This window comes from Daphnia pulicaria, chromosome 3 (genome assembly GCF_021234035.1).
Source record: "Daphnia pulicaria isolate SC F1-1A chromosome 3, SC_F0-13Bv2, whole genome shotgun sequence".
NCBI classification, from domain to species: domain Eukaryota; kingdom Metazoa; phylum Arthropoda; class Branchiopoda; order Diplostraca; family Daphniidae; genus Daphnia; species Daphnia pulicaria.
Window position 1 is genome coordinate 1,572,675 of NC_060915.1, and position 20,941 is coordinate 1,593,615.

At 37.3% G+C, this 20,941-nt stretch overlaps 46 pseudogenes; all 46 read left to right on the forward strand.

The window, feature by feature from the left end:
- Positions 1–176: 176 nt before the first annotated feature.
- Positions 177–295, forward strand: LOC124329841 (annotated as a pseudogene).
- Positions 296–709: 414 nt separating this feature from the next.
- Positions 710–828, forward strand: LOC124335454 (annotated as a pseudogene).
- Positions 829–1,112: 284 nt separating this feature from the next.
- On the forward strand, positions 1,113–1,231 carry LOC124329842 (annotated as a pseudogene).
- A 414-nt stretch (positions 1,232–1,645) lies between these two features.
- LOC124335021 lies at positions 1,646–1,764 on the forward strand (annotated as a pseudogene).
- Positions 1,765–2,048: 284 nt separating this feature from the next.
- Positions 2,049–2,167, forward strand: LOC124330397 (annotated as a pseudogene).
- Positions 2,168–2,451: 284 nt separating this feature from the next.
- On the forward strand, positions 2,452–2,570 carry LOC124331901 (annotated as a pseudogene).
- A 414-nt stretch (positions 2,571–2,984) lies between these two features.
- LOC124330296 lies at positions 2,985–3,103 on the forward strand (annotated as a pseudogene).
- A 284-nt stretch (positions 3,104–3,387) lies between these two features.
- LOC124329845 lies at positions 3,388–3,506 on the forward strand (annotated as a pseudogene).
- Positions 3,507–3,920: 414 nt separating this feature from the next.
- On the forward strand, positions 3,921–4,039 carry LOC124330297 (annotated as a pseudogene).
- A 284-nt stretch (positions 4,040–4,323) lies between these two features.
- LOC124335455 lies at positions 4,324–4,442 on the forward strand (annotated as a pseudogene).
- A 284-nt stretch (positions 4,443–4,726) lies between these two features.
- LOC124335456 lies at positions 4,727–4,845 on the forward strand (annotated as a pseudogene).
- Positions 4,846–5,129: 284 nt separating this feature from the next.
- Positions 5,130–5,248, forward strand: LOC124335457 (annotated as a pseudogene).
- Positions 5,249–5,532: 284 nt separating this feature from the next.
- Positions 5,533–5,651, forward strand: LOC124331902 (annotated as a pseudogene).
- A 648-nt stretch (positions 5,652–6,299) lies between these two features.
- Positions 6,300–6,418, forward strand: LOC124335459 (annotated as a pseudogene).
- A 518-nt stretch (positions 6,419–6,936) lies between these two features.
- Positions 6,937–7,055, forward strand: LOC124331904 (annotated as a pseudogene).
- A 414-nt stretch (positions 7,056–7,469) lies between these two features.
- Positions 7,470–7,588, forward strand: LOC124330022 (annotated as a pseudogene).
- A 284-nt stretch (positions 7,589–7,872) lies between these two features.
- LOC124329920 lies at positions 7,873–7,991 on the forward strand (annotated as a pseudogene).
- A 284-nt stretch (positions 7,992–8,275) lies between these two features.
- Positions 8,276–8,394, forward strand: LOC124331905 (annotated as a pseudogene).
- Positions 8,395–8,678: 284 nt separating this feature from the next.
- Positions 8,679–8,797, forward strand: LOC124335022 (annotated as a pseudogene).
- Positions 8,798–9,081: 284 nt separating this feature from the next.
- LOC124335023 lies at positions 9,082–9,200 on the forward strand (annotated as a pseudogene).
- A 284-nt stretch (positions 9,201–9,484) lies between these two features.
- LOC124329846 lies at positions 9,485–9,603 on the forward strand (annotated as a pseudogene).
- Positions 9,604–10,017: 414 nt separating this feature from the next.
- On the forward strand, positions 10,018–10,136 carry LOC124335024 (annotated as a pseudogene).
- A 414-nt stretch (positions 10,137–10,550) lies between these two features.
- LOC124330124 lies at positions 10,551–10,669 on the forward strand (annotated as a pseudogene).
- A 284-nt stretch (positions 10,670–10,953) lies between these two features.
- LOC124330133 lies at positions 10,954–11,072 on the forward strand (annotated as a pseudogene).
- Positions 11,073–11,356: 284 nt separating this feature from the next.
- LOC124331906 lies at positions 11,357–11,475 on the forward strand (annotated as a pseudogene).
- Positions 11,476–11,759: 284 nt separating this feature from the next.
- Positions 11,760–11,878, forward strand: LOC124335025 (annotated as a pseudogene).
- Positions 11,879–12,162: 284 nt separating this feature from the next.
- LOC124335027 lies at positions 12,163–12,281 on the forward strand (annotated as a pseudogene).
- Positions 12,282–12,565: 284 nt separating this feature from the next.
- On the forward strand, positions 12,566–12,684 carry LOC124329847 (annotated as a pseudogene).
- Positions 12,685–13,098: 414 nt separating this feature from the next.
- LOC124335028 lies at positions 13,099–13,217 on the forward strand (annotated as a pseudogene).
- Positions 13,218–13,501: 284 nt separating this feature from the next.
- LOC124335460 lies at positions 13,502–13,620 on the forward strand (annotated as a pseudogene).
- A 284-nt stretch (positions 13,621–13,904) lies between these two features.
- On the forward strand, positions 13,905–14,023 carry LOC124335462 (annotated as a pseudogene).
- A 284-nt stretch (positions 14,024–14,307) lies between these two features.
- On the forward strand, positions 14,308–14,426 carry LOC124331907 (annotated as a pseudogene).
- Positions 14,427–14,840: 414 nt separating this feature from the next.
- On the forward strand, positions 14,841–14,959 carry LOC124335463 (annotated as a pseudogene).
- A 284-nt stretch (positions 14,960–15,243) lies between these two features.
- Positions 15,244–15,362, forward strand: LOC124331908 (annotated as a pseudogene).
- Positions 15,363–15,776: 414 nt separating this feature from the next.
- Positions 15,777–15,895, forward strand: LOC124330023 (annotated as a pseudogene).
- A 284-nt stretch (positions 15,896–16,179) lies between these two features.
- On the forward strand, positions 16,180–16,298 carry LOC124329921 (annotated as a pseudogene).
- Positions 16,299–16,582: 284 nt separating this feature from the next.
- LOC124331909 lies at positions 16,583–16,701 on the forward strand (annotated as a pseudogene).
- A 284-nt stretch (positions 16,702–16,985) lies between these two features.
- Positions 16,986–17,104, forward strand: LOC124335029 (annotated as a pseudogene).
- Positions 17,105–17,388: 284 nt separating this feature from the next.
- On the forward strand, positions 17,389–17,507 carry LOC124335030 (annotated as a pseudogene).
- A 284-nt stretch (positions 17,508–17,791) lies between these two features.
- LOC124335032 lies at positions 17,792–17,910 on the forward strand (annotated as a pseudogene).
- Positions 17,911–18,194: 284 nt separating this feature from the next.
- Positions 18,195–18,313, forward strand: LOC124335464 (annotated as a pseudogene).
- A 414-nt stretch (positions 18,314–18,727) lies between these two features.
- Positions 18,728–18,846, forward strand: LOC124331910 (annotated as a pseudogene).
- Positions 18,847–19,260: 414 nt separating this feature from the next.
- LOC124335465 lies at positions 19,261–19,379 on the forward strand (annotated as a pseudogene).
- A 284-nt stretch (positions 19,380–19,663) lies between these two features.
- On the forward strand, positions 19,664–19,782 carry LOC124335270 (annotated as a pseudogene).
- A 284-nt stretch (positions 19,783–20,066) lies between these two features.
- LOC124331911 lies at positions 20,067–20,185 on the forward strand (annotated as a pseudogene).
- A 414-nt stretch (positions 20,186–20,599) lies between these two features.
- LOC124335271 lies at positions 20,600–20,718 on the forward strand (annotated as a pseudogene).
- Positions 20,719–20,941: the final 223 nt, after the last annotated feature.

The following is a 20,941-nucleotide window of genomic DNA, read 5'->3' on the forward strand; positions in this document are numbered from 1 at the left end:
AATTCATCTATTTGAATGATTCTGGATAAATTTCATTGCGAGTTTTTCAAATTTTATCGCGCTTTTTTATTCGCGATGGTTACGAGTCCAAATTCAATGAACAAACATTTCTATCACTTTGAAGTGATTTTCTATTCATCCATTGGGACTGGGAGGGTAAATTTTCATTTTTGAATGTCAACGGCCATATCACGTAGAACGCACCTGGTCTCGTCAGCTCCCAGAAAATAAGTTACGTCGAGTCCCGTTAGTACTTGGAAGGGTGACCGCTTGGGAATACGGGATGTCGTTGGCGATGAACAGTTTGTTTTCAATAACAAACTTCTTGAAATTTTTTTTCAATCACGATGGTTACCAGTCCAAATTCGTAGATAAAAAATTTCAATGCCTTAGAGATAGGTTCAATTCATCTATAAGAATGATTCTGGATCAATTCCATTGAGAGTTTTTCAAAGTTTATCGCGTTTTTTAATCGCGATGGTTACCAGTCCAAATTCGTAGATCAAAAATATCAATGGCATAGAGATAGGTTCAATTCATCTATAGGAATGATTCTGGATAAATTTCATTGCGAGTTTTTCAAAGTTTATCGCGCTTTTTTATTCGCGATGGTTACGAGTCCAAATTCAATGAACAAACATTTCTATCACTTTGAAGTGATTTTCTATTCATCCATTGGGACTGGGAGGGTAAATTTTCATTATTGAATGTCAACGGCCATATCACGTAGAACGCACCTGGTCTCGTCAACTCCCAGAAGTTAAGTTACGTCGAGTCCCGTTAGTACTTGGAAGGGTGACCGCTTGGGAATACGGGATGTCGTTGGCGATGAACAGTTTGTTTTCAATAACAAACTTCCTGAAATTTTTTTTCAATCACGATGGTTACCAGTCCAAATTCGTAGATAAAAAATTTCAATGGCATAGAGATAGGTTCAATTCATCGATTTGAATGATTCTGGATAAATTTCATTGCGAGTTTTTCAAAGTTTATCGCGCTTTTTTATTCGCGATGGTTACGAGTCCAAATTCAATGAACAAACATTTCTATCACTTTGAAGTGATTTTCTATTCATCCATTGGGACTGGGAGGGTAAATTTTCATTTTTGAATGTCAACGGCCATATCACGTAGAACGCACCTGGTCTCGTCAGCTCCCAGAAAATAAGTTACGTCGAGTCCCGTTAGTACTTGGAAGGGTGACCGCTTGGGAATACGGGATGTCGTTGGCGATGAACAGTTTGTTTTCAATAACAATTTTCTTGAAATTTTTTTTCAATCACGATGGTTACCAGTCCAAATTCGTAGATAAAAAATTTCAATGCCTTAGAGATAGGTTCAATTCATCTATAAGAATGATTCTGGATCAATTCCATTGAGAGTTTTTCAAAGTTTATCGCGTTTTTTAATCGCGATGGTTACCAGTCCAAATTCGTAGATCAAAAATATCAATGGCATAGAGATAGGTTCAATTCATCTATAGGAATGATTCTGGATAAATTTCATTGCGAGTTTTTCAAAGTTTATCGCGCTTTTTTATTCGCGATGGTTACGAGTCCAAATTCAATGAACAAACATTTCTATCACTTTGAAGTGATTTTCTATTCATCCATTGGGACTGGGAGGGTAAATTTTCATTTTTGAATGTCAACGGCCATATCACGTAGAACGCACCTGGTCTTGTCAGCTCCCAGAAGTTAAGTTACGTCGAGTCCCGTTAGTACTTGGAAGGGTGACCGCTTGGGAATACGGGATGTCGTTGGCGATGAACAGTTTGTTTTCAATAACAATCTTCTTGAAATTTTTTTTCAATCACGATGGTTACCAGTCCAAATTCTTAGATAAAAAATTTCAATGGCATAGAGATAGGTTCAATTCATCTATTTGAATGATTCTGGATAAATTTCATTGCGAGTTTTTCAAATTTTATCGCGCTTTTTTATTCGCGATGGTTACGAGTCCAAATTCAATGAACAAACATTTCTATCACTTTGAAGTGATTTTCTATTCATCCATTGGGACTGGGAGGGTAAATTTTCATTATTGAATGTCAACGGCCATATCACGTAGAACGCACCTGTTCTCGTCAACTCCCAGAAGTTAAGTTACGTCGAGTCCCGTTAGTAATTGGAAGGGTGACCCCTTGGGAATACGGGATGTCGTTGGCGATGAACAGTTTGTTTTCAATAACAAACTTCCTGAAATTTTTTTTCAATCACGATGGTTACCAGTCCAAATTCGTAGATAAAAAATTTCAATGCCTTAGAGATAGGTTCAATTCATCTATAAGAATGATTCTGGATCAATTCCATTGAGAGTTTTTCAAAGTTTATCGCGCTTTTTTATTCGCGATGGTTACGAGTCCAAATTCAATGAACAAACATTTCTATCACTTTGAAGTGATTTTCTATTCATCCATTGGGAATGGGAGGGTAATTTTTCATTTTTGAATGTCAACGGCCATATCACGTAGAACGCACCTGGTCTCGTCAGCTCCCAGAAGTTAAGTTACGTCGAGTCCCGTTAGTACTTGGAAGGGTGACCGCTTGGGAATACGGGATGTCGTTGGCGATGAACAGTTTGTTTTCAATAACAAACTTCTTGAAATTTTTTTTCAATCACGATGGTTACCAGTCCAAATTCTTAGATAAAAAATTTCAATGGCATAGAGATAGGTTCAATTCATCTATTTGAATGATTCTGGATAAATTTCATTGCGAGTTTTTCAAAGTTTATCGCGTTTTTTAATCGCGATGGTTACCAGTCCAAATTCGTAGATCAAAAATATCAATGGCATAGAGATAGGTTCAATTCATCTATAGGAATGATTCTGGATAAATTTCATTGCGAGTTTTTCAAAGTTTATCGCGCTTTTTTATTCGCGATGGTTACGAGTCCAAATTCAATGAACAAACATTTCTATCACTTTGAAGTGATTTTCTATTCATCCATTGGGACTGGGAGGGTAAATTTTCATTTTTGAATGTCAACGGCCATATCACGTAGAACGCACCTGGTCTTGTCAGCTCCTAGAAGTTAAGTTACGTCGAGTCCCGTTAGTTCTTGGAAGGGTGACCGCTTGGGAATACGGGATGTCGTTGGCGATGAACAGTTTGTTTTCAAAAACAAACTTCTTGAAATTTTTTTTCAATCACGATGGTTACCAGTCCAAATTCTTAGATAAAAAATTTCAATGGCATAGAGATAGGTTCAATTCATCTATTTGAATGATTCTGGATAAATTTCATTGCGAGTTTTTCAAATTTTATCGCGCTTTTTTATTCGCGATGGTTACGAGTCCAAATTCAATGAACAAACATTTCTATCACTTTGAAGTGATTTTCTATTCATCCATTGGGAATGGGAGGGTAATTTTTCATTTTTGAATGTCAACGGCCATATCACGTAGAACGCACCTGGTCTCGTCAGCTCCCAGAAAATAAGTTACGTCGAGTCCCGTTAGTACTTGGAAGGGTGACCGCTTGGGAATACGGGATGTCGTTGGCGATGAACAGTTTGTTTTCAATAACAAACTTCTTGAAATTTTTTTTCAATCACGATGGTTACCAGTCCAAATTCGTAGATAAAAAATTTCAATGCCTTAGAGATAGGTTCAATTCATCTATAAGAATGATTCTGGATCAATTCCATTGAGAGTTTTTCAAAGTTTATCGCGTTTTTTAATCGCGATGGTTACCAGTCCAAATTCGTAGATCAAAAATATCAATGGCATAGAGATAGGTTCAATTCATCTATAGGAATGATTCTGGATAAATTTCATTGCGAGTTTTTCAAAGTTTATCGCGCTTTTTTATTCGCGATGGTTACGAGTCCAAATTCAATGAACAAACATTTATATCACTTTGAAGTGATTTTCTATTCATCCATTGGGACTGGGAGGGTAAATTTTCATTTTTGAATGTCAACGGCCATATCACGTAGAACGCACCTGGTCTTGTCAGCTCCTAGAAGTTAAGTTACGTCGAGTCCCGTTAGTTCTTGGAAGGGTGACCGCTTGGGAATACGGGATGTCGTTGGCGATGAACAGTTTGTTTTCAAAAACAAACTTCTTGAAATTTTTTTTCAATCACGATGGTTACCAGTCCAAATTCTTAGATAAAAAATTTCAATGGCATAGAGATAGGTTCAATTCATCTATTTGAATGATTCTGGATAAATTTCATTGCGAGTTTTTCAAATTTTATCGCGCTTTTTTATTCGCGATGGTTACGAGTCCAAATTCAATGAACAAACATTTCTATCACTTTGAAGTGATTTTCTATTCATCCATTGGGACTGGGAGGGTAAATTTTCATTATTGAATGTCAACGGCCATATCACGTAGAACGCACCTGGTCTCGTCAACTCCCAGAAGTTAAGTTACGTCGAGTCCCGTTAGTACTTGGAAGGGTGACCGCTTGGGAATACGGGATGTCGTTGGCGATGAACAGTTTGTTTTCAATAACAAACTTCCTGAAATTTTTTTTCAATCACGATGGTTACCAGTCCAAATTCGTAGATAAAAAATTTCAATGCCTTAGAGATAGGTTCAATTCATCTATAAGAATGATTCTGGATCAATTCCATTGAGAGTTTTTCAAAGTTTATCGCGCTTTTTTATTCGCGATGGTTACGAGTCCAAATTCAATGAACAAACATTTCTATCACTTTGAAGTGATTTTCTATTCATCCATTGGGACTGGGAGGGTAAATTTTCATTATTGAATGTCAACGGCCATATCACGTAGAACGCACCTGGTCTCGTCAACTCCCAGAAGTTAAGTTACGTCGAGTCCCGTTAGTACTTGGAAGGGTGACCGCTTGGGAATACGGGATGTCGTTGGCGATGAACAGTTTGTTTTCAATAACAAACTTCCTGAAATTTTTTTTCAATCACGATGGTTACCAGTCCAAATTCGTAGATAAAAAATTTCAATGCCTTAGAGATAGGTTCAATTCATCTATAAGAATGATTCTGGATCAATTCCATTGAGAGTTTTTCAAAGTTTATCGCGCTTTTTTATTCGCGATGGTTACGAGTCCAAATTCAATGAACAAACATTTCTATCACTTTGAAGTGATTTTCTATTCATCCATTGGGACTGGGAGGGTAAATTTTCATTATTGAATGTCAACGGCCATATCACGTAGAACGCACCTGGTCTCGTCAACTCCCAGAAGTTAAGTTACGTCGAGTCCCGTTAGTACTTGGAAGGGTGACCGCTTGGGAATACGGGATGTCGTTGGCGATGAACAGTTTGTTTTCAATAACAAACTTCCTGAAATTTTTTTTCAATCACGATGGTTACCAGTCCAAATTCGTAGATAAAAAATTTCAATGCCTTAGAGATAGGTTCAATTCATCTATAAGAATGATTCTGGATCAATTCCATTGAGAGTTTTTCAAAGTTTATCGCGCTTTTTTATTCGCGATGGTTACGAGTCCAAATTCAATGAACAAACATTTCTATCACTTTGAAGTGATTTTCTATTCATCCATTGGGAATGGGAGGGTAATTTTTCATTTTTGAATGTCAACGGCCATATCACGTAGAACGCACCTGGTCTCGTCAGCTCCCAGAAGTTAAGTTACGTCGAGTCCCGTTAGTACTTGGAAGGGTGACCGCTTGGGAATACGGGATGTCGTTGGCGATGAACAGTTTGTTTTCAATAACAAACTTCTTGAAATTTCTTTTCAATCACGATGGTTACCAGTCCAAATTCGTAGATAAAAAATTTCAATGCCTTAGAGATAGGTTCAATTCATCTATAAGAATGATTCTGGATCAAGGAGATAGGTCTCGTCAACTCCCAGAAGTTAAGTTACGTCGAGTCCCGTTAGTACTTGGAAGGGTGACCGCTTGGGAATACGGGATGTCGTTGGCGATGAACAGTTTGTTTTCAATAACAAACTTCTTGAAATTTCTTTTCAATCACGATGGTTACCAGTCCAAATTCGTAGATAAAAAATTTCAATGCCTTAGAGATAGGTTCAATTCATCTATAAGAATGATTCTGGATCAATTCCATTGAGAGTTTTTCAAAGTTTATCGCGTTTTTTAATCGCGATGGTTACCAGTCCAAATTCGTAGATCAAAAATATCAATGGCATAGAGATAGGTTCAATTCATCTATAGGAATGATTCTGGATAAATTTCATTGCGAGTTTTTCAAAGTTTATCGCGCTTTTTTATTCGCGATGGTTACGAGTCCAAATTCAATGAACAAACATTTATATCACTTTGAAGTGATTTTCTATTCATCCATTGGGACTGGGAGGGTAAATTTTCATTATTGAATGTCAACGGCCATATCACGTAGAACGCACCTGGTCTCGTCAACTCCCAGAAGTTAAGTTACGTCGAGTCCCGTTAGTACTTGGAAGGGTGACCGCTTGGGAATACGGGATGTCGTTGGCGATGAACAGTTTGTTTTCAATAACAAACTTCCTGAAATTTTTTTTCAATCACGATGGTTACCAGTCCAAATTCGTAGATAAAAAATTTCAATGCCTTAGAGATAGGTTCAATTCATCTATAAGAATGATTCTGGATCAAGGAGATAGGTCTCGTCAACTCCCAGAAGTTAAGTTACGTCGAGTCCCGTTAGTACTTGGAAGGGTGACCGCTTGGGAATACGGGATGTCGTTGGCGATGAACAGTTTGTTTTCAATAACAAACTTCCTGAAATTTTTTTTCAATCACGATGGTTACCAGTCCAAATTCGTAGATAAAAAATTTCAATGCCTTAGAGATAGGTTCAATTCATCTATAAGAATGATTCTGGATCAATTCCATTGAGAGTTTTTCAAAGTTTATCGCGCTTTTTTATTCGCGATGGTTACGAGTCCAAATTCAATGAACAAACATTTCTATCACTTTGAAGTGATTTTCTATTCATCCATTGGGAATGGGAGGGTAATTTTTCATTTTTGAATGTCAACGGCCATATCACGTAGAACGCACCTGGTCTCGTCAGCTCCCAGAAGTTAAGTTACGTCGAGTCCCGTTAGTACTTGGAAGGGTGACCGCTTGGGAATACGGGATGTCGTTGGCGATGAACAGTTTGTTTTCAATAACAAACTTCTTGAAATTTCTTTTCAATCACGATGGTTACCAGTCCAAATTCGTAGATAAAAAATTTCAATGCCTTAGAGATAGGTTCAATTCATCTATAAGAATGATTCTGGATCAATTCCATTGAGAGTTTTTCAAAGTTTATCGCGTTTTTTAATCGCGATGGTTACCAGTCCAAATTCGTAGATCAAAAATATCAATGGCATAGAGATAGGTTCAATTCATCTATAGGAATGATTCTGGATAAATTTCATTGCGAGTTTTTCAAAGTTTATCGCGCTTTTTTATTCGCGATGGTTACGAGTCCAAATTCAATGAACAAACATTTATATCACTTTGAAGTGATTTTCTATTCATCCATTGGGACTGGGAGGGTAAATTTTCATTTTTGAATGTCAACGGCCATATCACGTAGAACGCACCTGGTCTTGTCAGCTCCCAGAAGTTAAGTTACGTCGAGTCCCGTTAGTTCTTGGAAGGGTGACCGCTTGGGAATACGGGATGTCGTTGGCGATGAACAGTTTGTTTTCAATAACAAACTTCTTGAAATTTTTTTTCAATCACGATGGTTACCAGTCCAAATTCTTAGATAAAAAATTTCAATGGCATAGAGATAGGTTCAATTCATCTATTTGAATGATTCTGGATAAATTTCATTGCGAGTTTTTCAAATTTTATCGCGCTTTTTTATTCGCGATGGTTACGAGTCCAAATTCAATGAACAAACATTTCTATCACTTTGAAGTGATTTTCTATTCATCCATTGGGACTGGGAGGGTAAATTTTCATTATTGAATGTCAACGGCCATATCACGTAGAACGCACCTGGTCTCGTCAACTCCCAGAAGTTAAGTTACGTCGAGTCCCGTTAGTACTTGGAAGGTTGACCGCTTGGGAATACGGGATGTCGTTGGCGATGAACAGTTTGTTTTCAATAACAAACTTCCTGAAATTTTTTTTCAATCACGATGGTTACCAGTCCAAATTCGTAGATAAAAAATTTCAATGCCTTAGAGATAGGTTCAATTCATCTATAAGAATGATTCTGGATCAATTCCATTGAGAGTTTTTCAAAGTTTATCGCGCTTTTTTATTCGCGATGGTTACGAGTCCAAATTCAATGAACAAACATTTCTATCACTTTGAAGTGATTTTCTATTCATCCATTGGGACTGGGAGGGTAAATTTTCATTAATGAATGTCAACGGCCATATCACGTAGAACGCACCTGGTCTCGTCAGCTCCCAGAAGTTAAGTTACGTCGAGTCCCGTTAGTACTTGGAAGGGTGACCGCTTGGGAATACGGGATGTCGTTGGCGATGAACAGTTTGTTTTCAATAACAAACTTCTTGAAATTTCTTTTCAATCACGATGGTTACCAGTCCAAATTCTTAGATAAAAAATTTCAATGGCATAGAGATAGGTTCAATTCATCTATTTGAATGATTCTGGATAAATTTCATTGCGAGTTTTTCAAAGTTTATCGCGCTTTTTTATTCGCGATGGTTACGAGTCCAAATTCAATGAACAAACATTTCTATCACTTTGAAGTGATTTTCTATTCATCCATTGGGACTGGGAGGGTAAATTTTCATTTTTGAATGTCAACGGCCATATCACGTAGAACGCACCTGGTCTTGTCAGCTCCCAGAAGTTAAGTTACGTCGAGTCCCGTTAGTACTTGGAAGGGTGACCGCTTGGGAATACGGGATGTCGTTGGCGATGAACAGTTTGTTTTCAATAACAAACTTCTTGAAATTTTTTTTCAATCACGATGGTTACCAGTCCAAATTCTTAGATAAAAAATTTCAATGGCATAGAGATAGGTTCAATTCATCTATTTGAATGATTCTGGATAAATTTCATTGCGAGTTTTTCAAATTTTACCGCGCTTTTTTATTCGCGATGGTTACGAGTCCAAATTCAATGAACAAACATTTCTATCACTTTGAAGTGATTTTCTATTCATCCATTGGGACTGGGAGGGTAAATTTTCATTTTTGAATGTCAACGGCCATATCACGTAGAACGCACCTGGTCTTGTCAGCTCCCAGAAGTTAAGTTACGTCGAGTCCCGTTAGTACTTGGAAGGGTGACCGCTTGGGAATACGGGATGTCGTTGGCGATGAACAGTTTGTTTTCAATAACAAACTTCTTGAAATTTTTTTTCAATCACGATGGTTACCAGTCCAAATTCTTAGATAAAAAATTTCAATGGCATAGAGATAGGTTCAATTCATCTATTTGAATGATTCTGGATAAATTTCATTGCGAGTTTTTCAAAGTTTATCGCGCTTTTTTATTCGCGATGGTTACGAGTCCAAATTCAATGAACAAACATTTCTATCACTTTGAAGTGATTTTCTATTCATCCATTGGGACTGGGAGGGTAAATTTTCATTTTTGAATGTCAACGGCCATATCACGTAGAACGCACCTGGTCTCGTCAGCTCCCAGAAAATAAGTTACGTCGAGTCCCGTTAGTACTTGGAAGGGTGACCGCTTGGGAATACGGGATGTCGTTGGCGATGAACAGTTTGTTTTCAATAACAAACTTCTTGAAATTTTTTTTCAATCACGATGGTTACCAGTCCAAATTCGTAGATAAAAAATTTCAATGCCTTAGAGATAGGTTCAATTCATCTATAAGAATGATTCTGGATCAATTCCATTGAGAGTTTTTCAAAGTTTATCGCGTTTTTTAATCGCGATAGTTACCAGTCCAAATTCGTAGATCAAAAATATCAATGGCATAGAGATAGGTTCAATTCATCTATAGGAATGATTCTGGATAAATTTCATTGCGAGTTTTTCAAAGTTTATCGCGCTTTTTTATTCGCGATGGTTACGAGTCCAAATTCAATGAACAAACATTTCTATCACTTTGAAGTGATTTTCTATTCATCCATTGGGACTGGGAGGGTAAATTTTCATTTTTGAATGTCAACGGCCATATCACGTAGAACGCACCTGGTCTTGTCAGCTCCCAGAAGTTAAGTTACGTCGAGTCCCGTTAGTACTTGGAAGGGTGACCGCTTGGGAATACGGGATGTCGTTGGCGATGAACAGTTTGTTTTCAATAACAAACTTCTTGAAATTTCTTTTCAATCACGATGGTTACCAGTCCAAATTCGTAGATAAAAAATTTCAATGCCTTAGAGATAGGTTCAATTCATCTATAAGAATGATTCTGGATCAATTCCATTGAGAGTTTTTCAAAGTTTATCGCGTTTTTTAATCGCGATGGTTACCAGTCCAAATTCGTAGATCAAAAATATCAATGGCATAGAGATAGGTTCAATTCATCTATAGGAATGATTCTGGATAAATTTCATTGCGAGTTTTTCAAAGTTTATCGCGCTTTTTTATTCGCGATGGTTACGAGTCCAAATTCAATGAACAAACATTTATATCACTTTGAAGTGATTTTCTATTCATCCATTGGGACTGGGAGGGTAAATTTTCATTTTTGAATGTCAACGGCCATATCACGTAGAACGCACCTGGTCTTGTCAGCTCCCAGAAGTTAAGTTACGTCGAGTCCTGTTAGTTCTTGGAAGGGTGACCGCTTGGGAATACGGGATGTCGTTGGCGATGAACAGTTTGTTTTCAATAACAAACTTCTTGAAATTTTTTTTCAATCACGATGGTTACCAGTCCAAATTCTTAGATAAAAAATTTCAATGGCATAGAGATAGGTTCAATTCATCTATTTGAATGATTCTGGATAAATTTCATTGCGAGTTTTTCAAATTTTATCGCGCTTTTTTATTCGCGATGGTTACGAGTCCAAATTCAATGAACAAACATTTCTATCACTTTGAAGTGATTTTCTATTCATCCATTGGGACTGGGAGGGTAAATTTTCATTATTGAATGTCAACGGCCATATCACGTAGAACGCACCTGGTCTCGTCAACTCCCAGAAGTTAAGTTACGTCGAGTCCGGTTAGTACTTGGAAGGTTGACCGCTTGGGAATACGGGATGTCGTTGGCGATGAACAGTTTGTTTTCAATAACAAACTTCCTGAAATTTTTTTTCAATCACGATGGTTACCAGTCCAAATTCGTAGATAAAAAATTTCAATGCCTTAGAGATAGGTTCAATTCATCTATAAGAATGATTCTGGATCAATTCCATTGAGAGTTTTTCAAAGTTTATCGCGCTTTTTTATTCGCGATGGTTACGAGTCCAAATTCAATGAACAAACATTTCTATCACTTTGAAGTGATTTTCTATTCATCCATTGGGACTGGGAGGGTAAATTTTCATTAATGAATGTCAACGGCCATATCACGTAGAACGCACCTGGTCTCGTCAGCTCCCAGAAGTTAAGTTACGTCGAGTCCCGTTAGTACTTGGAAGGGTGACCGCTTGGGAATACGGGATGTCGTTGGCGATGAACAGTTTGTTTTCAATAACAAACTTCTTGAAATTTCTTTTCAATCACGATGGTTACCAGTCCAAATTCTTAGATAAAAAATTTCAATGGCATAGAGATAGGTTCAATTCATCTATTTGAATGATTCTGGATAAATTTCATTGCGAGTTTTTCAAAGTTTATCGCGCTTTTTTATTCGCGATGGTTACGAGTCCAAATTCAATGAACAAACATTTCTATCACTTTGAAGTGATTTTCTATTCATCCATTGGGACTGGGAGGGTAAATTTTCATTTTTGAATGTCAACGGCCATATCACGTAGAACGCACCTGGTCTTGTCAGCTCCCAGAAGTTAAGTTACGTCGAGTCCCGTTAGTACTTGGAAGGGTGACCGCTTGGGAATACGGGATGTCGTTGGCGATGAACAGTTTGTTTTCAATAACAAACTTCTTGAAATTTTTTTTCAATCACGATGGTTACCAGTCCAAATTCTTAGATAAAAAATTTCAATGGCATAGAGATAGGTTCAATTCATCTATTTGAATGATTCTGGATAAATTTCATTGCGAGTTTTTCAAATTTTACCGCGCTTTTTTATTCGCGATGGTTACGAGTCCAAATTCAATGAACAAACATTTCTATCACTTTGAAGTGATTTTCTATTCATCCATTGGGACTGGGAGGGTAAATTTTCATTTTTGAATGTCAACGGCCATATCACGTAGAACGCACCTGGTCTTGTCAGCTCCCAGAAGTTAAGTTACGTCGAGTCCCGTTAGTACTTGGAAGGGTGACCGCTTGGGAATACGGGATGTCGTTGGCGATGAACAGTTTGTTTTCAATAACAAACTTCTTGAAATTTTTTTTCAATCACGATGGTTACCAGTCCAAATTCTTAGATAAAAAATTTCAATGGCATAGAGATAGGTTCAATTCATCTATTTGAATGATTCTGGATAAATTTCATTGCGAGTTTTTCAAAGTTTATCGCGCTTTTTTATTCGCGATGGTTACGAGTCCAAATTCAATGAACAAACATTTCTATCACTTTGAAGTGATTTTCTATTCATCCATTGGGACTGGGAGGGTAAATTTTCATTTTTGAATGTCAACGGCCATATCACGTAGAACGCACCTGGTCTCGTCAGCTCCCAGAAAATAAGTTACGTCGAGTCCCGTTAGTACTTGGAAGGGTGACCGCTTGGGAATACGGGATGTCGTTGGCGATGAACAGTTTGTTTTCAATAACAAACTTCTTGAAATTTTTTTTCAATCACGATGGTTACCAGTCCAAATTCGTAGATAAAAAATTTCAATGCCTTAGAGATAGGTTCAATTCATCTATAAGAATGATTCTGGATCAATTCCATTGAGAGTTTTTCAAAGTTTATCGCGTTTTTTAATCGCGATGGTTACCAGTCCAAATTCGTAGATCAAAAATATCAATGGCATAGAGATAGGTTCAATTCATCTATAGGAATGATTCTGGATAAATTTCATTGCGAGTTTTTCAAAGTTTATCGCGCTTTTTTATTCGCGATGGTTACGAGTCCAAATTCAATGAACAAACATTTCTATCACTTTGAAGTGATTTTCTATTCATCCATTGGGACTGGGAGGGTAAATTTTCATTTTTGAATGTCAACGGCCATATCACGTAGAACGCACCTGGTCTTGTCAGCTCCCAGAAGTTAAGTTACGTCGAGTCCCGTTAGTACTTGGAAGGGTGACCGCTTGGGAATACGGGATGTCGTTGGCGATGAACAGTTTGTTTTCAATAACAATCTTCTTGAAATTTTTTTTCAATCACGATGGTTACCAGTCCAAATTCTTAGATAAAAAATTTCAATGGCATAGAGATAGGTTCAATTCATCTATTTGAATGATTCTGGATAAATTTCATTGCGAGTTTTTCAAATTTTATCGCGCTTTTTTATTCGCGATGGTTACGAGTCCAAATTCAATGAACAAACATTTCTATCACTTTGAAGTGATTTTCTATTCATCCATTGGGACTGGGAGGGTAAATTTTCATTATTGAATGTCAACGGCCATATCACGTAGAACGCACCTGGTCTCGTCAACTCCCAGAAGTTAAGTTACGTCGAGTCCCGTTAGTACTTGGAAGGGTGACCGCTTGGGAATACGGGATGTCGTTGGCGATGAACAGTTTGTTTTCAATAACAAACTTCCTGAAATTTTTTTTCAATCACGATGGTTACCAGTCCAAATTCGTAGATAAAAAATTTCAATGCCTTAGAGATAGGTTCAATTCATCTATAAGAATGATTCTGGATCAATTCCATTGAGAGTTTTTCAAAGTTTATCGCGCTTTTTTATTCGCGATGGTTACGAGTCCAAATTCAATGAACAAACATTTCTATCACTTTGAAGTGATTTTCTATTCATCCATTGGGACTGGGAGGGTAAATTTTCATTATTGAATGTCAACGGCCATATCACGTAGAACGCACCTGGTCTCGTCAACTCCCAGAAGTTAAGTTACGTCGAGTCCCGTTAGTACTTGGAAGGGTGACCGCTTGGGAATACGGGATGTCGTTGGCGATGAACAGTTTGTTTTCAATAACAAACTTCCTGAAATTTTTTTTCAATCACGATGGTTACCAGTCCAAATTCGTAGATAAAAAATTTCAATGCCTTAGAGATAGGTTCAATTCATCTATAAGAATGATTCTGGATCAATTCCATTGAGAGTTTTTCAAAGTTTATCGCGCTTTTTTATTCGCGATGGTTACGAGTCCAAATTCAATGAACAAACATTTCTATCACTTTGAAGTGATTTTCTATTCATCCATTGGGAATGGGAGGGTAATTTTTCATTTTTGAATGTCAACGGCCATATCACGTAGAACGCACCTGGTCTCGTCAGCTCCCAGAAGTTAAGTTACGTCGAGTCCCGTTAGTACTTGGAAGGGTGACCGCTTGGGAATACGGGATGTCGTTGGCGATGAACAGTTTGTTTTCAATAACAAACTTCTTGAAATTTCTTTTCAATCACGATGGTTACCAGTCCAAATTCGTAGATAAAAAATTTCAATGCCTTAGAGATAGGTTCAATTCATCTATAAGAATGATTCTGGATCAATTCCATTGAGAGTTTTTCAAAGTTTATCGCGTTTTTTAATCGCGATGGTTACCAGTCCAAATTCGTAGATCAAAAATATCAATGGCATAGAGATAGGTTCAATTCATCTATAGGAATGATTCTGGATAAATTTCATTGCGAGTTTTTCAAAGTTTATCGCGCTTTTTTATTCGCGATGGTTACGAGTCCAAATTCAATGAACAAACATTTATATCACTTTGAAGTGATTTTCTATTCATCCATTGGGACTGGGAGGGTAAATTTTCATTATTGAATGTCAACGGCCATATCACGTAGAACGCACCTGGTCTCGTCAACTCCCAGAAGTTAAGTTACGTCGAGTCCCGTTAGTACTTGGAAGGGTGACCGCTTGGGAATACGGGATGTCGTTGGCGATGAACAGTTTGTTTTCAATAACAAACTTCCTGAAATTTTTTTTCAATCACGATGGTTACCAGTCCAAATTCGTAGATAAAAAATTTCAATGCCTTAGAGATAGGTTCAATTCATCTATAAGAATGATTCTGGATCAATTCCATTGAGAGTTTTTCAAAGTTTATCGCGCTTTTTTATTCGCGATGGTTACGAGTCCAAATTCAATGAACAAACATTTCTATCACTTTGAAGTGATTTTCTATTCATCCATTGGGAATGGGAGGGTAATTTTTCATTTTTGAATGTCAACGGCCATATCACGTAGAACGCACCTGGTCTCGTCAGCTCCCAGAAGTTAAGTTACGTCGAGTCCCGTTAGTACTTGGAAGGGTGACCGCTTGGGAATACGGGATGTCGTTGGCGATGAACAGTTTGTTTTCAATAACAAACTTCTTGAAATTTCTTTTCAATCACGATGGTTACCAGTCCAAATTCGTAGATAAAAAATTTCAATGCCTTAGAGATAGGTTCAATTCATCTATAAGAATGATTCTGGATCAATTCCATTGAGAGTTTTTCAAAGTTTATCGCGTTTTTTAATCGCGATGGTTACCAGTCCAAATTCGTAGATCAAAAATATCAATGGCATAGAGATAGGTTCAATTCATCTATAGGAATGATTCTGGATAAATTTCATTGCGAGTTTTTCAAAGTTTATCGCGCTTTTTTATTCGCGATGGTTACGAGTCCAAATTCAATGAACAAACATTTATATCACTTTGAAGTGATTTTCTATTCATCCATTGGGACTGGGAGGGTAAATTTTCATTTTTGAATGTCAACGGCCATATCACGTAGAACGCACCTGGTCTTGTCAGCTCCCAGAAGTTAAGTTACGTCGAGTCCCGTTAGTTCTTGGAAGGGTGACCGCTTGGGAATACGGGATGTCGTTGGCGATGAACAGTTTGTTTTCAATAACAAACTTCTTGAAATTTTTTTTCAATCACGATGGTTACCAGTCCAAATTCTTAGATAAAAAATTTCAATGGCATAGAGATAGGTTCAATTCATCTATTTGAATGATTCTGGATAAATTTCATTGCGAGTTTTTCAAATTTTATCGCGCTTTTTTATTCGCGATGGTTACGAGTCCAAATTCAATGAACAAACATTTCTATCACTTTGAAGTGATTTTCTATTCATCCATTGGGACTGGGAGGGTAAATTTTCATTATTGAATGTCAACGGCCATATCACGTAGAACGCACCTGGTCTCGTCAACTCCCAGAAGTTAAGTTACGTCGAGTCCCGTTAGTACTTGGAAGGTTGACCGCTTGGGAATACGGGATGTCGTTGGCGATGAACAGTTTGTTTTCAATAACAAACTTCCTGAAATTTTTTTTCAATCACGATGGTTACCAGTCCAAATTCGTAGATAAAAAATTTCAATGCCTTAGAGATAGGTTCAATTCATCTATAAGAATGATTCTGGATCAATTCCATTGAGAGTTTTTCAAAGTTTATCGCGCTTTTTTATTCGCGATGGTTACGAGTCCAAATTCAATGAACAAACATTTCTATCACTTTGAAGTGATTTTCTATTCATCCATTGGGACTGGGAGGGTAAATTTTCATTAATGAATGTCAACGGCCATATCACGTAGAACGCACCTGGTCTCGTCAGCTCCCAGAAGTTAAGTTACGTCGAGTCCCGTTAGTACTTGGAAGGGTGACCGCTTGGGAATACGGGATGTCGTTGGCGATGAACAGTTTGTTTTCAATAACAAACTTCTTGAAATTTCTTTTCAATCACGATGGTTACCAGTCCAAATTCTTAGATAAAAAATTTCAATGGCATAGAGATAGGTTCAATTCATCTATTTGAATGATTCTGGATAAATTTCATTGCGAGTTTTTCAAAGTTTATCGCGCTTTTTTATTCGCGATGGTTACGAGTCCAAATTCAATGAACAAACATTTCTATCACTTTGAAGTGATTTTCTATTCATCCATTGGGACTGGGAGGGTAAATTTTCATTTTTGAATGTCAACGGCCATATCACGTAGAACGCACCTGGTCTTGTCAGCTCCCAGAAGTTAAGTTACGTCGAGTCCCGTTAGTACTTGGAAGGGTGACCGCTTGGGAATACGGGATGTCGTTGGCGATGAACAGTTTGTTTTCAATAACAAACTTCTTGAAATTTTTTTTCAATCACGATGGTTACCAGTCCAAATTCTTAGATAAAAAATTTCAATGGCATAGAGATAGGTTCAATTCATCTATTTGAATGATTCTGGATAAATTTCATTGCGAGTTTTTCAAATTTTACCGCGCTTTTTTATTCGCGATGGTTACGAGTCCAAATTCAATGAACAAACATTTCTATCACTTTGAAGTGATTTTCTATTCATCCATTGGGACTGGGAGGGTAAATTTTCATTTTTGAATGTCAACGGCCATATCACGTAGAACGCACCTGGTCTTGTCAGCTCCCAGAAGTTAAGTTACGTCGAGTCCCGTTAGTACTTGGAAGGGTGACCGCTTGGGAATACGGGATGTCGTTGGCGATGAACAGTTTGTTTTCAATAACAAACTTCTTGAAATTTTTTTTCAATCACGATGGTTACCAGTCCAAATTCTTAGATAAAAAATTTCAATGGCATAGAGATAGGTTCAATTCATCTATTTGAATGATTCTGGATAAATTTCATTGCGAGTTTTTCAAAGTTTATCGCGCTTTTTTATTCGCGATGGTTACGAGTCCAAATTCAATGAACAAACATTTCTATCACTTTGAAGTGATTTTCTATTCATCCATTGGGACTGGGAGGGTAAATTTTCATTTTTGAATGTCAACGGCCATATCACGTAGAACGCACCTGGTCTTGTCAGCTCCCAGAAGTTAAGTTACGTCGAGTCCCGTTAGTACTTGGAAGGGTGACCGCTTGGGAATACGGGATGTCGTTGGCGATGAACAGTTTGTTTTCAATAACAAACTTCTTGAAATTTTTTTTCAATCACGATGGTTACCAGTCCAAATTCTTAGATAAAAAATTTCAATGGCATAGAGATAGGTTCAATTCATCTATTTGAATGATTCTGGATAAATTTCATTGCGAGTTTTTCAAATTTTACCGCGCTTTTTTATTCGCGATGGTTACGAGTCCAAATTCAATGAACAAACATTTCTATCACTTTGAAGTGATTTTCTATTCATCCATTGGGACTGGGAGGGTAAATTTTCATTAATGAATGTCAACGGCCATATCACGTAGAACGCACCTGGTCTCGTCAACTCCCAGAAGTTAAGTTACGTCGAGTCCCGTTAGTACTTGGAAGGGTGACCGCTTGGGAATACGGGATGTCGTTGGCGATGAACAGTTTGTTTTCAATAACAAACTTCCTGAAATTTTTTTTCAATCACGATGGTTACCAGTCCAAATTCGTAGATAAAAAATTTCAATGCCTTAGAGATAGGTTCAATTCATCTATAAGAATGATTCTGGATCAATTCCATTGCGAGTTTTTCAAAGTTTATCGCGTTTTTTAATCGCGATGGTTACTAGTCCAAATTCGTAGATCAAAAATATCAATGGCATAGAGATAGGTTCAATTCATCTATAGGAATGATTCTGGATAAATTTCATTGCGAGTTTTTCAAAGTTTATCGCGCTTTTTTATTCGCGATGGTTACGAGTCCAAATTCAATGAACAAACATTTCTATCACTTTGAAGTGATTTTCTATTCATCCATTGGGAATGGGAGGGTAATTTTTCATTTTTGAATGTCAACGGCCATATCACGTAGAACGCACCTGGTCTCGTCAGCTCCCAGAAGTTAAGTTACGTCGAGTCCCGTTAGTACTTGGAAGGGTGACCGCTTGGGAATACGGGATGTCGTTGGCGATGAACAGTTGGTTTTCAATAACAAACTTCTTGAAATTTCTTTTCAATCACGATGGTTACCAGTCCAAATTCGTAGATAAAAAATTTCAATGCCTTAGAGATAGGTTCAATTCATCTATAAGAATGATTCTGGATCAATTCCATTGAGAGTTTTTCAAAGTTTATCGCGTTTTTTAATCGCGATGGTTACCAGTCCAAATTCGTAGATCAAAAATATCAATGGCATAGAGATAGGTTCAATTCATCTATAGGAATGATTCTGGATAAATTTCATTGCGAGTTTTTCAAAGTTTATCGCGCTTTTTTATTCGCGATGGTTACGAGTCCAAATTCAATGAACAAACATTTCTATCACTTTGAAGTGATTTTCTATTCATCCATTGGGAATGGGAGGGTAAATTTTCATTAATGAATGTCAACGGCCATATCACGTAGAACGCACCTGGTCTCGTCAACTCCCAGAAGTTAAGTTACGTCGAGTCCCGTTAGTACTTGGAAGGGTGACCGCTTGGGAATACGGGATGTCGTTGGCGATGAACAGTTTGTTTTCAATAACAAACTTCCTGAAATTTTTTTTCAATCACGATGGTTACCAGTCCAAATTCGTAGATAAAAAATTTCAATGGCATAGAGATAGGTTCAATTCATCTATTTGAATGATTCTGGATAAATTTCATTGCGAGTTTTTCAAATTTTATCGCGCTTTTTTATTCGCGATGGTTACGAGTCCAAATTCAATGAACAAACATTTCTATCACTTTGAAGTGATTTTCTATTCATCCATTGGGAATGGGAGGGTAATTTTTCATTTTTGAATGTCAACGGCCATATCACGTAGAACGCACCTGGTCTAGTCAGCTCCCAGAAGTTAAGTTACGTCGAGTCCCGTTAGTACTTGGAAGGGTGACCGCTTGGGAATACGGGATGTCGTTGGCGATGAACAGTTTGTTTTCAATAACAAACTTCTTGAAATTTCTTTTCAATCACGATGGTTACCAGTCCAAATTCTTAGATAAAAAATTTCAATGGCATAGAGATAGGTTCAATTCATCTATTTGAATGATTCTGGATAAATTTCATTGCGAGTTTTTCAAAGTTTATCGCGCTTTTTTATTCGCGATGGTTACGAGTCCAAATTCAATGAACAAACATTTCTATCACTTTGAAGTGATTTTCTATTCATCCATTGGGACTGGGAGGGTAAATTTTCATTTTTGAATGTCAACGGCCATATCACGTAGAACGCACCTGGTCTCGTCAGCTCCCAGAAGTTAAGTTACGTCGAGTCCCGTTAGTACTTGGAAGGGTGACCGCTTGGGAATACGGGATGTCGTTGGCGATGAACAGTTTGTTTTCAATAACAAACTTCTTGAAATTTTTTTTCAATCACGATGGTTACCAGTCCAAATTCGTAGATAAAAAATTTCAATGCCTTAGAGATAGGTTCAATTCATCTATAAGAAGGATTCTGGATCAATTCCATTGAGAGTTTTTCAAAGTTTATCGCGTTTTTTAATCGCGATGGTTACCAGTCCAAATTCGTAGATCAAAAATATCAATGGCATAGAGATAGGTTCAATTCATCTATTTGAATGATTCTGGATAAATTTCATTGCGAGTTTTTCAAATTTTATCGCGCTTTTTTATTCGCGATGGTTACGAGTCCAAATTCAATGAACAAACATTTCTATCACTTTGAAGTGATTTTCTATTCATCCATTGGGAATGGGAGGGTAATTTTTCATTTTTGAATGTCAACGGCCATATCACGTAGAACGCACCTGGTCTAGTCAGCTCCCAGAAGTTAAGTTACGTCGAGTCCCGTTAGTACTTGGAAGGGTGACCGCTTGGGAATACGGGATGTCGTTGGCGATGAACAGTTTGTTTTCAATAACAAACTTCTTGAAATTTCTTTTCAATCACGATGGTTACCAGTCCAAATTCTTAGATAAAAAATTTCAATGGCATAGAGATAGGTTCAATTCATCTATTTGAATGATTCTGGATAAATTTCATTGCGAGTTTTTCAAAGTTTATCGCGCTTTTTTATTCGCGATGGTTACGAGTCCAAATTCAATGAACAAACATTTCTATC